This window comes from Uranotaenia lowii, chromosome 2 (assembly GCF_029784155.1).
Source record: "Uranotaenia lowii strain MFRU-FL chromosome 2, ASM2978415v1, whole genome shotgun sequence".
NCBI lineage: Eukaryota > Metazoa > Arthropoda > Insecta > Diptera > Culicidae > Uranotaenia > Uranotaenia lowii.
In genome coordinates, this window is record NC_073692.1 from 333,648,822 (window position 1) to 333,665,607 (window position 16,786).

General features: G+C 34.3%; 1 pseudogene; it reads right to left on the reverse strand.

Moving 5' to 3' along the window:
• Positions 1-524: 524 nt before the first annotated feature.
• Positions 525-16,261, reverse strand: LOC129747111 (uncharacterized; annotated as a pseudogene).
• Positions 16,262-16,786: the final 525 nt, after the last annotated feature.

Consider the following 16,786-nt stretch of genomic DNA (forward strand, 5'->3'; position numbering starts at 1 on the left):
CACCAGGCCTAGTTGGATCTTTCAAGCTGCTCTACAATATCAAAGTTTAGACCGAACTACACTAACGAAGAGCTTGTAGTAAATTTGGGCTATAATAGTTCAACATAATCCAAACCTTGAGTGTGTATTTCTCGACGCACTTTCACATTGACATTTGGACCTAAACTACTCTTACATTTATTCAAATATTTTGACTGCTGGTTTGAAGGTGGCGTATGACGTATGGTTTTTATGATCACTTGTAGTTAGTTTTTTTTTTAAGTGATGGTTATCGTGCACTACACAGCTTTCATCCAGACGCTTACCTATAAGTTTATAAGCAAAAGTCACTATCTATTGCTTTGGAACTCTGAGAAGTCGTTTATGCTCTGGGGTACCGCTCTGTAGCTACTCCTTGCTGCTTTTTAGAGCTCGCTTGTACTGTAAATGTACCGTAAGCACATCTGTACGTGTACTGTAAGGAGTGTTCGGTTTCCAAATAACTACAATATGTTTCATCCTTTCCCAACACTTTATCATATCTCATAAAAGGAAACTGTTGACGTAAATTCTACATGAAACTACAAGCATAGACCATAACGCATCATACAACATGAAGTTGATGAAAATATTGAAGTTTAACTTCTGTATATTGTGTTTATTTTTTTCTTAAGGACTATTAACCCTTTAATGCATGACTTTTTTTAAATGAGAATATCAGCTATTGGTTCATTGAAATAATAACATTTTAATTCGAATAACACAACACAACAGGTTTGAAGTCGTTATTTTGAGTATTTTAAAAGTTATGGCCAATCAAAGTTGAAAAATAATTTTCGAAATTCTCAATTAATTACAATACGATTTTGCCAATTTCTTCCAAAACTTGATAATTGGGTGCAGGAAGGTGTTTCTGATTGATTGAGATTAAAAAATTTGTTGGAATTTGCAAATCTGAAGAAAACACAACAATTTTCCAAAAACTACTTTTTTCAAAATAATAAATAATTTTGATTTTTGCAATTTTTCCGCATACTTTGTTCGATATCTCACACATACATTAGAATATCGCAATAAAAATACCATGGACTGATTTCTTTTAATCTCTAAAATATTTTTTGTGAATACATCACTCAAAAATTTCCACGCGTTTTCGAGATATTTGGATTTTGATTAGTGTTGTTTTAAAACAACACTATGCATTAAAGGGTTAAACTATTTTACCCTCGTTCTTGAACAATCTTAAAAACCATGGTTTCGTCTTCTTCCAGATCAACTCAGCAACAAATATTTTACCGGCGGCCAACGACCCAATCCCTAGTATAATCATGGGTCCCAGTACATGTTCCATCGTTAGGGGGGCGAATTCGTCCGGATCCATCTTCCCGGATCCAGCTTTAACCAGAGCTTGTTCGATCACATTATCCGTATACTTCCTGACGGTTGCCCTCTCCCAGTGGATCATAAATCCGTGCTGAGTCGCTTCCAGGTTAAATTTGTTGAAGTAACCCATCAGCGGCCAACCGCGCTGAGAATATCCGATAGCATAAGCAGAGTAGAACTCTTCCTTTATGATTTGAAATGTATGTACGTTATCCCTACGAACGTATGGCTCAAAAGCGTAGTTTCCTCCATTCAGCAATTCTATACCAAGCCCAAACTGTCCGGTTAAAGACTTTTGATAGAGTATTTCTTCATCCGGGCCCACGTCACACTTTTTGATAACTTCCTTTATGTCTTGCTGTAAGTTGACAAAGATTTGTTAGTTGATTGAGACCTACTAATTTTGAACAAGTGACAACCGTCTCTGCTCCTAGTATAGCCAGAATCCAAGCTATTGCGGGCACTCCCCATCGATAAGGCGTCAGTACAAACTCATGGATAGTTTCAATGGGTTTTTCATACTTTGGAACCGTCAGAACACTTGCCAGACCTCCCGAGTAACCATTGCTAAGAACAACTCCGGACAGTAAAATAAACGATATCAGAAATCGATATGATGAAGAAACGGAACTGTAGAGAAAAAGGTAATGTTAGGCAAAAATGTTGAAAATTTTGAAGCAGATACATTCTTGGGAAAAATTCCTTGATCCAAATAGATGGAAACCATATCGAATATTGATTTCTCAATCGGTGGTTCCGGTGCGTCTCGATCGCTGCTGTGCTGCCTATTTAGTGTGGTAATGATGTGATGAACTCCTGTCATTATGACCAACATAATGGCAATCGCTATCCAAACACCTTCCGTAAAGGGGTATATTATGGTCAGATAAGTTGGTAGAAGTTTCGGTGCCGGTACCAAGGTTACAACCGTTGACTTTACCGTATAGTGACTTCCATCGAGAACATCGAAAAACCTTTAAGGATGGAATGGTATAAAGTTTTTGAATACAGAGGGATCAGCAATAAAAAAAAAAGTACTAACCAGTTGTAGTAGATACAACATAATGCAAACTCGGTTTGTTTTGAGTAAATCGAGTAAACGGAACCGAATCCAGTGCCGTTTTCGTAAATGTCACCCCATTCACTGTTGGCAACTATAAAACAGGTTATACCTCAATGTTTTGAGTCAAGATTTTCCAAAAATACTCACAAGCAGTAACTTTAAGGGTGCAATTACGCAGCCGGCAAAACTCGATCACCAGATTACCCTCCATACCTTCCAGTATCAGCTCCTTTTCCAAATCGGAGCCCGCTTCATCGACATTTCCGTGGCCGGCTTCGACATTGTGGGCTATGCAGTAAGGCAGATATTCGGTCGAGGCGAACCTCAACGATCGACCCTTGAGATTGAACATTTTGTCGTGAAACATTTCATCCTCGGACGTAAACTCATTGGTTGTCGAATTGAAGACGTTGGCCAATCTGATAACGCCATCATCTATGCCGAAGTCATGGGTGTAGAAGTTGTAATTCTCATTTGAGGGTACCAGAAACCAAAGATTTGGATAAACTGTACAGTTGGAAGATATAAAATCAGTAGAAAATGGTTTTACATGTTTTTACATACCTACTAAAAGCTAGTTACTACAGAGTACGGCAATTGAACTGCTATTTTACTTCAACAGTAATTATTTCGTTGCACACGAAACAGTCGCTTTTTTTACATTAAGTCTTAGCTATCATTGGATGTAAGTGTTACTTTTGTAATCAGGTGTTATCCGGAAAAATGGATCTCTAACAGAAACGTGGCTTGTTCCTAGCTGGCAAACGGCAGAAGGACATAATTCGTGAGCTGTCCGATATAATTTTGTGCAGAAGTTTTGAATACTGTACAGTTAAAAGATACCTAGAGACCGGAAGTGCCAAAAAACGGTATGATGGTGGACGACTGACCTGCCATGGCGAAGATCGTCAAGAAGCGCCTCAAGAGAAACCCTCGTCGTAGTGCCACTAAATTGGCAGAGGATCTCAACATATCGGATCGAAGTCTCCGTCGGATCCTGAAAGATAAACTTCTGGTCAAACCTTTAAAGATCCAAAAGGTTCAAGACCTTACGGTGAGGCAGAAACAAGAACGGGTAAAAGGCGCTGCTGAAGAAGGTTGGAGAATATCGTGTTTACCGACAAGAAACTCTTCACCGTACAGCAGTTCATGAATAAGCAGAACAACAGAGTCTGTCTGGCAGATCACGAAGCCTTGCTGACGGCCACCCGACGAACGAAAAAACAGCATCAGTGATGGTTTGGGCCGGAATCACCCGTGATGGCCGGACTCCGCTAGTTTTTGTCCCTGAAGGAGCGAAGATCAACCAAAATACATATCGGGAACTAGTTCTACAGAATATCGTCGAACCGTGGGCACGTCGACATTTTGGTTCCAGGAATTGGGTTTTCCAACAAGACTCGGCGCCGGCTCACAAAGCGAAAAAAAAACCACCTTTGGATTGCGCAACATTTTCTAGGGTTCAGTGGCCGGCAAGTTCGCCAGACCTGAACCCTATGGACTTCGCTGTTTGGAGTATGTTGGAGGCCGCAATCTGCTCTGAGAAACATGAAGGTGTGGAGGTCCTGAAGCTACATCTCGTGGCAGCCTGGGATAAAATACCACAAGAACACCTGTGGGCCTCATACGATGCGTTCCTCGACCGTCTGCGGCGAGTGGTTAAACTCAACTTCAATGTAGCACTTTAATTGCCGGTCCCTGTACAAGATCAATACTCAACTTTACATCTATATATATAAAAAAGCAATTTCTGTGGGTTTGTTTGTTTGTTTGTCCTCTATAGGCTCAGTCGTCTTAAGAGCTAGAGAGCTGAAATTTGGAATGGATGCTCACTAGGACCAGGAATGATGAAAAATGTTTTTAGATTTCCGGATGACCCCTTCTGATGGGGATCGTCCATACAAGACAAATATTTTTTTCGCATTGATTCCAGGTATCAAAATTAGAAACAGGGGTCAGCCAAAGGGGTCTTCCATATGAAAGAACTGTTCAATGTTTTTGCGATATTGGCGTTATCATACATTGGATTGTGATGAAAGTTTCCACATGGGAGTTTTGGAAGACGAGTAATCGATTCCAGCTATTTAATTTGGGATCAGGGGTCGGCCAAAGGGGTCGTCCATATCGACTGTTTAATGTTTTTGCGATATTGGCATTATTATACATCGGATTGTGAAGAAATTTAGCACATGAGTATTTTGAGAGACGAGCAATCGATTCCAAGTTACAAATTTTGGATCAAGGGTCGATCAAGGGGGTCGTCCATATCAACCTTTTAATGTTTTTGCGATATTGACGTTATTATACATCGAATTGTGATGAAAATAAGCACATGAGGGACGAGCAATGGATTTCAAGATTCAAATTGCAGATCAGGGGTCGGCCGAAGGGGTCGTCCATATCCAAATTTAACGTTTTTGCGATTTTGACGTTATTCTACCTTGGATTGAGATGAACATTTCCACATAGGAGTTTTGAGGGACGCTCAATTGCTTTCAGGTTTCAAATCTTGACTCAGGGGTCGGCAAAAGGGTCATTCATATGTTCACTGTTTTTGCAATATTCTCTTGATTGTGCATAGAATTGTAATGAAAATTGGAACATGGGAGTTTTACAGTAATGGTTATTGATTTCAGATGTCGAGTTTTGAATCGTGGTCAAAAAAAGGGGTCGTCCATGTTGGTTTCTCACTTTTTTCGCGATATTGTCGTGATTATGCATCGGATTGAGATGAAAATCTTCAGATGAGGGTTATAAACTATGAGCAATTGACTCCAGGTAGCATGTTCCGTGTCAAAGGTCGGCGAAAGGGGTCGTCTACATTGACTGTTCACTGTTTTCAAGTTACTGACGTTATTTTACATATAATTTGAATAGAAAAAATGGCTAATGGGAGTTATGACGGAAAAAAAGTGTTTTATTAAAAGTGCAGTGTTTTGTGCAATAATTTTAAGGGAGGTAGTTAATTGATACTTGGTAAAAAATCTAGGTGTGAAGGTCAAGCAAATTAGTCGTGCATATAAACAAATAGTACATGTTTCTGCCATAATGTCTAGATTTTGCAACCGATCAAAAAGAAAACTCTCTCACATAAATTTTAATAAAAAGCCAATCAACCGTTTAATTTGAATTTCAAGTCAAAGGACTAGAAAAAGTGGCGACTTTAAACACTGTTGAATGTTTTCCCCAAAACTGTCGAAACAATGTTTCGAATTCATTATCTGAACTCATTTTGATGTATTAACGATTTAAAGCGAAACGAAGTTCGTACGGGATTGTAGGGATGAGATGAAGGATATGAAGAAAAGAAATCAAATTTAATTAAAAATAAATTAAAATATTAGTTGTATTCGGCAACACTGAAGATAAATAAAATAAACTTCATTGACAACGTTTGCAATTTTGACAACACTAGGCAAACAAACAAAACAAAGTCAGTCATTGATCTATTCTTGTGAGCGACAGACGTGTTTAAGTGAATCTCTGAATTGAGATTCGTAAAATCACGACAATGGCGTGGTTGGTAGAATAAGCACAAATAGCGCAGATATTTAAGGCTGCTGCTGCTGATTGTTTTGATTTGGCCTTCCGGTGGAATAAGACGGAACTGCCTAAAGAAGCGCAGATATTCAAGGCTGCTGCTGGTGTTTGTTTTGAATTGGCCTTCCGGTTGAATCAGACGGAATTGTTCTGTTGATTTGGCTTTCCGGTAGAAAAAGACGGAATGGATTTTGAAGCGCAGATTGCCAGGCAGCTTTTGCTGATTGTTTGCTTTGATTTGGCCTTTCTGTGAAAAAGATGGAATTGGCTTTGGAAGCGCAGATTTTTAAGGCTGTTGTTGTTGATAGTCTGCTTCAATTTGGCCTTCTGGTGGAAAAACGGAGATGGGTAAAGATGTACAGATTTTTAAGGCTGCTGTTGCTGATTGTTTGTTTCGATTTGGCCTTCTAGTGGAAAAAAACAGAATTGGCGTTAGAAGCGCAGATATTTCAGGTTGCTGCTTCTGATTTTTTCTTTCGATTTGGATTTTTAATGCTACTGCTGCTGATTGTATATTTTGAATAAGCCTTCTGGTTGGGTAGGCTGTTTCTAAGAATACTATCGAATTATTTCGACTCAGGTCAACAGAGACAGAATGACAAGAAAAGCACAGTTTGAGAAAGCTGTTGCTAAGAATGTTTCTTATGCGGATTTTTCCGGCTCTGATAAACAAAAGCAGAGCAACAGGAAAAGCAGCAATTGGGAAGGCTTCTGTGAAGATTATTTTTAGATGGGATGAAGTTAAATAAGAAAATAATAATAAGGATTTAAAAAGCTTTGGCAGAGAATGGAATGTAGAATTGAAATGAGGGATATTTGGGACATAAAATTTTGTGTTTTAGAAAAACAAAAGTCTGTAATTTAAAGATTATATTGAGAATAGAGTTGAGAAGGAATGTAAAGATGAGATGAAGGATATGCAGAAATTAAATAAATTTTGTAGGATGGAGAATAAAGATGTGGAATATGGAATAAAAATAAAGGATGTTTGGTAAAACAATTTAGTTCTTAAGAAAAAAAAAAACAAAAGTCGACGCATAAAAAAAGTTTTAATTGAGAATAAAGGTGAGAAGGAATGTAGGGATGAGATGAAGGATATTTTTTTTTTTTTTTTTTTTTATTTTATTAGAGACGTTTTAACCAACTTTTGGTTATTCGCGTCTTTGAAGAAAAAAAAAATTAAGATTACAATTCAAAATACTAACTTCTAACACTTTACGTTCTAAGTAACTTACATCTAATAATTAACGTTTCTATTCACAAAACACATAGTTATTTCTCTGAATTTAAACTTCCAATCGATCTTCTTTTAAGATGAAGGATATGAAGAAAAGAAATCAAATTTAATTAAAAATAAATTAAAATAATAGTTGTATTCGGCAACACTGAAGATAAATAAAATAAAATAAATTTCATTGACAACGTTTGCAATTTTGGCAACACTTGACAAACAAACAAAACAAAGTCAGTCATTGATCTATTCTTGTGAGCGACAGACGTGTTTAAGTGAATCTCTGAATTGAGATTCGTAAAATCACGGCAGGAATCAGCTAGTTTTTTTTTAATAAACAAAGAGGAACGTATTTCTTAAATAACGGTTCAAATATCGAGCTTTTAAAATACTAAAAAAAAGTTTAGCTGTGTTATAGTTTTTTTGTAGAAATATCTTCGGTATGCGTTCTGATTCTGCGCAAAAGTGTCACACAAACCATTTTTGGCTCTAATTTTCTGTTTGTTGTAAGAAATGTATTTTTTATAGAAAAAAAAATGTAACATGTTTAACTTGAACTGCTTCCGAATCAAAGCAGGAATGAAGTTTCTATCTATTTACAACCTTCTTTGTGAAAAATTTTGATTTTTCAAAAAAAAAACGAAGAATACGTGGATTACGATGTTTCCATACAAACATTCGTTCAAAAGAGAATGAAATCGTATGTTGGGCGATAATGAACCTGATTTTCTACCCGGCACCATTTTTGATCACGTTCATCGATTTTGACGAAACTTGGCCTGGTAAATATTTTTACATCTTTGGACCAAATTTCAAGATTTTTCAATGAAAATTGTCGAAGGTACAGCAAGTTTAGTGAAGCAATTCCAAATTTCCTTTTTTACGGAAATACCTCTATCTTTGTTTCCCGTCATTGTAAAGACTTCAAATTTCGTAAAGTGTTAGTTAGATAGTTGAACTAGATTGTGTGAAATTTTCATGAAAAAATATCAACCGAAAGAGAAATAGTAGCTCGTCAAAATTGAAAGTGGGTGCGCAGCTTCACGCGATTTCATTCTTTTTTGAACGCAACTGTACCTGCAAAAATGTTTGCTGGGTTTTAGAATCGGTGAAGGGAAGAGACGCGTATTAGATTATCAAAAAAAGTCAATCCCGTTCATCGTTCATCAAAACGCTTCGATGATATTTTAAATCACCAATCAACATAGGGAAAAGGTTTCCTAAATGGGCCTATCGGGTTAAATGACCCTACGGCCGTATGACGAAATGGCTGACAAGAAAACATATCTAATCAATGCATTTTGAGGGGAATACGCTTTGAACATAAGGCAAGAAAGAATTTTATCAATAAACCAACCAAAAAAAAATTAAAAAATCATACAAGGATTTGATACCTTTTGATGTAATATTATGACTTTTAAAAATTATACGTAAATAAGCTCAAAACAAAAAGTTGGGTGGTTTTTGTTTCTTTTTTAAATTAGCCTTAGAAGTTAAACAAATTTAAGCTTTTATGATGGCTTCATAACGATTGGGTAGTGGAATAAGAGAGTTTTTTTTTGTTTCGATTATAGTCGTTTTACCATCATTATGGCATTCGCGACTTTATCAACGTTACAGTTGGCGGATCGTTATTGAAAAACTTATCCGGTACAACTGTGTTCGATGTTTACTCTTGGGCTCGAACTCGCGGACATCTGCTCAGGTGACAACAGACTTGCCAACTGAGCTATATCACAAGCCCGGAATAAAAGAGTGTTTTTTATGCCCCCATCATGTTTGTGAAATGCCGCTATCCTGAAATAACAGATTAAATAGAATAAATATATAATTTTTACCATTCAAACTTCGAATTTAAGCTCTAATTAACACCTTTAGAAAGAATTGAAAATCTCAAAACAGATTTGATAAAGTTTTTCATATGGATGAACTGCCTCCATAATATGGCAACCCTAAATTTTGTTTTATTCTATAGAATAATAAAAGAAATAGATTTTAATATAACTTCAGCTTTGTCTTATGAAAGTTATCACTTTCTAGCATTTCCAATGAAATTATACGGAAATATTGCCAAAAAAACAGAAATTTTTCCTAAAACATAAATAGGCGCATTTAGCCTGCACGGTTTGAAGTTCGGCAATTTTGACAACAGTTAAAATAAAATCGATTTCTCAAAAACTGAAGGAAATTTCAACATAAAAGCTACTCCACTAATTTATATGAAGATTTTATGACCTTCGTTTTTTTTTACCCATGTTGAAGAATGAATTTATGTTTTTTTTTTTCATTTCTACATACTCATACATAATTAAGATTCAACTTCAGATGCAGAATTCAGATTCAGTTTTCAAATTCAGAATACAGGTTTAGTAATCAGAATTCAGGATTCAGAATTCAGAATTCAAAATTCAGATTCAGAACTCATATTCAGATTCAGAATTCAGATTTAGAATTCAGATTCAGAATTCAGATTAAGAATTCAGATTCAGAATTCAGATTCAGAATTCAGATTCTCAGAATTCAGATTCAGATTCAGAATTCAGATTCAGATTCAGAATTCAGATTCAGAATTCAGACTCAGAATTCAGATTCAGAATTCAGATTCAGAATTCAGATTCAGAATTCAGATTCAGAATTCAGATTCAGAATTCAGATTCAGAATTCAGATTCAGAATTCAGATTCAGAATTCAGATTCAGAATTCAGATTCAGAATTCAGATTCAGAATTCAGATTCAGAATTCAGATTCAGAATTCAGATTCAGAATTCAGATTCAGAATTCAGATTCAGAATTCAGATTCAGAATTCAGATTCAGAATTCAGATTCAGAATTCAGATTCAGAATTCAGATTCAGAATCCAGATTCAGAATTCAGATTCAGAATTCAGATTCAGAATTCAGATTCAGAATTCAGATTCAGAATTCAGATTCAGAATTCAGATTCAGAATTCAGATTCAGAATTCAGATTCAGAATTCAGATTCAGAATTCAGATTCAGAATTCAGATTCAGAATTCAGATTCAGAATTCAGATTCAGAATTCAGATTCAGAATTCAGATTCAGAATTCAGATTCAGAATTCAGATTCAGAATTCAGATTCAGAATTCAGATTCAGAATTCAGATTCAGAATTCAGATTCAGAATTCAGATTCAGAATTCAGATTCAGAATTCAGATTCAGAATTCAGATTCAGAATTCAGATTCAGAATTCAGATTCAGAATTCAGATTCAGAATTCAGATTCAGAATTCAGATTCAGAATTCAGATTCAGAATTCAGATTCAGAATTCAGATTCAGAATTCAGATTCAGAATTCAGATTCAGAATTCAGATTCAGAATTCAGATTCAGAATTCAGATTCAGAATTCAGATTCAGAATTCAGATTCAGAATTCAGATTCAGAATTCAGATTCAGAATTCAGATTCAGAATTCAGATTCAGAATTCAGATTCAGAATTCAGATTCAGAATTCAGATTCAGAATTCAGATTCAGAATTCAGATTCAGAATTCAGATTCAGAATTCAGATTCAGAATTCAGATTCAGAATTCAGATTCAGAATTCAGATTCAGAATTCAGATTCAGAATTCAGATTCAGAATTCAGATTCAGAATTCAGATTCAGAATTCAGATTCAGAATTCAGATTCAGAATTCAGATTCAGAATTCAGATTCAGAATTCAGATTCAGAATTCAGATTCAGAATTCAGATTCAGAATTCAGATTCAGAATTCAGATTCAGAATTCAGATTCAGAATTCAGATTCAGAATTCAGATTCAGAATTCAGACTCAGAATTCAGATTCAGAATTCAGATTCAGAATTCAGATTCAGAATTCAGATTCAGAATTCAGATTCAGAATTCAGATTCAGAATTCAGATTCAGAATTCAGATTCAGAATTCAGATTCAGAATTCAGATTCAGAATTCAGATTCAGAATTCAGAATTCAGATTCAGAATTCAGATTCAAAATTCAGATTCAGAATTCAGATTCAGAATTCAGATTCAGAATTCAGATTCAGAGTTCAGATTCAGAGTTCAGATTCAGAATTCAGATTCAGAATTCAGATTCAGAATTCAGATTCAAAATTCAGATTCAGAATTCAGATTCAGAATTCAGATTCAGAATTCAGATTCAGAATTCAGATTCAGAATTCAGATTCTGAATTCAGATTCAGAATTTAGATTCAGATTCAGAATTCAGATTCAGAATTCAAATTCAGAATTCACAATCAGAATTAAGATTTAGAATTCAGATTCAGAATTCAGATTTTTGTAAATATATTTTCAGCATATCGGTGAAAATTTAGATTCTTGGAGAAAGAATATCGGAATTGAAAGTTTATAATGATTGATGTTGCGGGGTAAAGTATGGTGTGCGTTTATAAGTTTTCCTTGCAAAAATGTTCTTTTGCTCTTTTCTCTTCATTTTTCTATCCATCTTTATCAGATTCAGAATTCAGATTCAGAATCCAGAATTAGAATTCAGATTCAGATTTAGAATCCAGATTCCAGATTCAGATACAGAATTCAGATACAGAATACAGATTTAGAATTTAGATTCAGAATTATAATTAAGAATTCAAAATTCAAAATTTTGAATTGAGAATTCAGAATCCAGAATTCTGAATTCTGAATTCTGAATTCTGAATTCTAAATTCTGAATTCTAAATTCTTAATTAATTCAGATTCAGTTTTCAAATTCAGAATACAGGTTTAGGAATCAGAATTCAGGATTCAGAATTCAGAATTCAAAATTCAGATTCAAAACTCATATTCAGATTCAGAATTCAGATTTAGAATTCAGATTCAGAATTCAGATTAAGAATTCAGATTCAGAATTCAGATTCAGAATTCAGATTCAGAATTCAGATTCTCAGAATTCAGATTCAGATTCAGAATTCAGATTCAGATTCAGAATTCAGATTCAGAATTCAGACTCAGAATTCAGATTCAGAATTCAGATTCAGAATTCAGATTCAGAATTCAGATTCAGAATTCAGATTCAGAATTCAGATTCAGAATTCAGATTCAGAATTCAGATTCAGAATTCAGATTCAGAATTCAGATTCAGAATTCAGATTCAGAATTCAGATTCAGAATTCAGATTCAGAATTCAGATTCAGAATTCAGATTCAGAATCCAGATTCAGAATTCAGATTCAGAATTCAGATTCAGAATTCAGATTCAGAATTCAGATTCAGAATTCAGATTCAGAATTCAGATTCAGAATTCAGATTCAGAATTCAGATTCAGAATTCAGATTCAGAATTCAGATTCAGAATTCAGATTCAGAATTCAGATTCAGAATTCAGATTCAGAATTCAGATTCAGAATTCAGATTCAGAATTCAGATTCAGAATTCAGATTCAGAATTCAGATTCAGAATTCAGATTCAGAATTCAGATTCAGAATTCAGATTCAGAATTCAGATTCAGAATTCAGATTCAGAATTCAGATTCAGAATTCAGATTCAGAATTCAGATTCAGAATTCAGATTCAGAATTCAGATTCAGAATTCAGAATTCAGATTCAGAATTCAGATTCAGAATTCAGATTCAGAATTCAGATTCAGAATTCAGATTCAGAATTCAGATTCAGAATTCAGATTCAGAATTCAGATTCAGAATTCAGATTCAGAATTCAGATTCAGAATTCAGATTCAGAATTCAGATTCAGAATTCAGATTCAGAATTCAGATTCAGAATTCAGATTCAGAATTCAGATTCAGAATTCAGATTCAGAATTCAGATTCAGAATTCAGATTCAGAATTCAGATTCAGAATTCAGATTCAGAATTCAGATTCAGAATTCAGATTCAGAATTCAGATTCAGAATTCAGATTCAGAATTCAGATTCAGAATTCAGATTCAGAATTCAGATTCAGAATTCAGATTCAGAATTCAGATTCAGAATTCAGATTCAGAATTCAGATTCAGAATTCAGATTCAGAATTCAGATTCAGAATTCAGATTCAGAATTCAGATTCAGAATTCAGATTCAGAATTCAGATTCAGAATTCAGATTCAGAATTCAGATTCAGAATTCAGATTCAGAATTCAGATTCAGAATTCAGATTCAGAATTCAGATTCAGAATTCAGATTCAGAATTCAGATTCAGAATTCAGATTCAGAATTCAGATTCAGAATTCAGATTCAGAATTCAGATTCAGAATTCAGATTCAGAATTCAGATTCAGAATTCAGATTCAGAATTCAGATTCAGAATTCAGATTCAGAATTCAGATTCAGAATTCAGATTCAGAATTCAGATTCAGAATTCAGATTCAGAATTCAGATTCAGAATTCAGATTCAGAATTCAGATTCAGAATTCAGATTCAGAATTCAGATTCAGAATTCAGATTCAGAATTCAGATTCAGAATTCAGATTCAGAATTCAGATTCAGAATTCAGATTCAGAATTCAGATTCAAAATTCAGATTCAGAATTCAGATTCAGAATTCAGATTCAGAATTCAGATTCAGAATTCAGATTCAGAGTTCAGATTCAGAGTTCAGATTCAGAATTCAGATTCAGAATTCAGATTCAGAATTCAGATTCAAAATTCAGATTCAGAATTCAGATTCAGAATTCAGATTCAGAATTCAGATTCAGAATTCAGATTCAGAATTCAGATTCTGAATTCAGATTCAGAATTTAGATTCAGATTCAGAATTCAGATTCAGAATTCAAATTCAGAATTCACAATCAGAATTAAGATTTAGAATTCAGATTCAGAATTCAGATTTTTGTAAATATATTTTCAGCATATCGGTGAAAATTTAGATTCTTGGAGAAAGAATATCGGAATTGAAAGTTTATAATGATTGATGTTGCGGGGTAAAGTATGGTGTGCGTTTATAAGTTTTTCTTGCAAAAATGTTCTTTTGCTCTTTTCTCTTCATTTTTCTATCCATCTTTATCAGATTCAGAATTCAGATTCAGAATCCAGAATTAGAATTCAGATTCAGATTTAGAATCCAGATTCCAGATTCAGATACAGAATTCAGATACAGAATACAGATTTAGAATTTAGATTCAGAATTATAATTAAGAATTCAAAATTCAAAATTTTGAATTGAGAATTAAGAATCCAGAATTCTGAATTCTGAATTCTGAATTCTGAATTCTAAATTCTTAATTTTAAAATCTTAATTCTGAATTTGAATTCAGAATTCAGATTCATAATTCAAATTCTGAGTTTAGATTCAGAATTCAGATTGAGAATTCAGATTTAGAATTCTGATTAAGAATTCGGATTAAAGATCAACCTGGAATTTGAAATTGGAAATTATATTCAAATATTAGACTAAGTGCTGTAACTCAAAATTCAAACTTTAGAATCAGAATAAGATTTCAGATTTAGTTTTCAGAATGAGATTAATCATTTAATAGTCATATTACTTTCCCCTGCATTTATGAGAATTTTTTCTTTTATGCATGGTTGAGCTCTAAAAAAGGTATCATGCTAGGCCACGTGTCACGGCTATCCATCAATATTGTAGTTGGTTTTACTTATTCAGGAAAAAAAGCATAAAAAAACAGTAAGATTCGAACCGTGACCAGCATCGTGAAAGTTCTGGTTGCTACCACGGCACCATTTCAGCGTGTTATAAGATTTGGAAATTCAACTGTTTAAATACCATTCTTTCCATACATAAAATGAACTCCTTACATACCAGTTCGCTTTTCCCCAAAAAACGTACTATGCATCATTTTTTTATATTGAGATCGGAATTTTTCTTGTTTGAATATCTGAAATCATACTTATATGATGCAGAGGGAAGGAATCTATCATGTGTATTCTATATTATTTTATATATTTCCAAATATAACTTACACTCTGTTAGAAAGGCTCCAATCCACTGTTAAGTGTATTAAATCGGGTTTTTGTACATATATTCGATGTAATGCGTTTGTTATTCGGCAGTTCAGTCAAAAAATTTCGAAACGAGATGATGCTAAACAGCATTGAAACGTCGGAATAATCGAAAAATCGTTTTCGAAATTTTTTGACTGAACTGCCGAATAACAAACGCATCAAATTCTCCAGTCGACCTCTCCTTAAATCCATTCGATGTAATATTTGATTAAATCAGTATTCTGCTGAATAGGCGCATATAGCCCGCTTCTCCCCTATTTGAGACTTTTTGGCAACATATTCTTCCGGATTAAATTGTCAATCGCCCAATTCGTATTTTTCAATGAAATTTTTCAAATGTTCAGCTGGGTTGCCAAAAATATTGATTTTTTTAATGGATTTTCGTTTTCTATCGTCCTTTTTTATTGAAAAAGGCGTATAAGTAGATTGTTGTCTTGTTGTTATCTAATTTCACATTTAAGATTTTTTACGAATAATATTAGAAAGCAGCTAAAATCGAATCGTATAGTTATTTTAGTTGTACTTACACCTCAGTATTTCATCTTTCAGTAAACCCTCCTCCAGAAACAACCCATCGTTATCAAAAATGAGCAGATTAATGTCCCTTATTCGTTGAATCGTTTTCTCCTTCAAAATGAGTTTCATGTTAAAGAAATTGGTAACATTCTGCGTCACAATCAGGTAACTCTGAAAAAAGTTATGTCTATTAGTTTTAACAACTTTAAAAGCATTTAAGTAGCTTTTACTACTCACCTGACAACCTGTTTCAATGGCAACATTCAGCAGCATAATGTCGGCATCGTCGTCCTCCGCAATCCACATCACCGAATGGTAATCATTTTCCAGGGAACCGAATGCCAGCTCAATCGACTGCAAAAATTCACAGGAAATTTCGCATGGTTTGTCAGAAGCCCGCAAATTGGGGTCGTAATACACAACGGTGCAATAATTCTCGACTGCAAAATGTGATTGAACTGAAAGCAATCAAATATCAACAACAACTAAACGGTTATTTATATCACTGAATTCAAAGTTACCAATCAGTCGCATGACAGTTGTTAAAACTGAGACAGAAGTTTGCAACATGTTGAAATGATACACCTTTTCTTGCCCAGTAAAGCTTACAATCACTGCTTCATCTAGGAAAAAGATATTTTGCGTAAGTTATCCGGTATTGTGCGTGAGCGTTTTTGATGACCATCCTTTTATTGAGAACGCTTCAGCTGGGCACATAAGAAATAATTGAGAAGATATCTCATTAGCGAAATTCAATCGTTTCCTAGATTTGATTAATTTTAGATCACAGATTACAGATGTTCAAATTGATCAATTGAATTAGTGAATGATTGAAACAAAACCATTTCCTTCTTTGTGAAGACGAAGCTTCTAAGAAGGATTTTTTGTTCCAGGAATGAAAATTTCAATTGTAACGTATGTTGTCTATGGATCAAATTTAGTGAGGTTTCATAATCAGATTTTGTGATGCGTAGGATTTTTCTAGAGCTGGATGGTAATCATGGACAAACTGAATGATTGATTCAGTCCTACCGATTTTCTGCGATTAGCTGAAACTCATCCATTCCACGAATGTCTAACAACATATGCAAAACTTGCAACCGAGTAGGACGCATTTTCTCTTCCAATTTGCAACAACTGTATGCTAACGATTCATTATTGCACGTATTTACAAATTGAAATTGAGAAACAGTGTA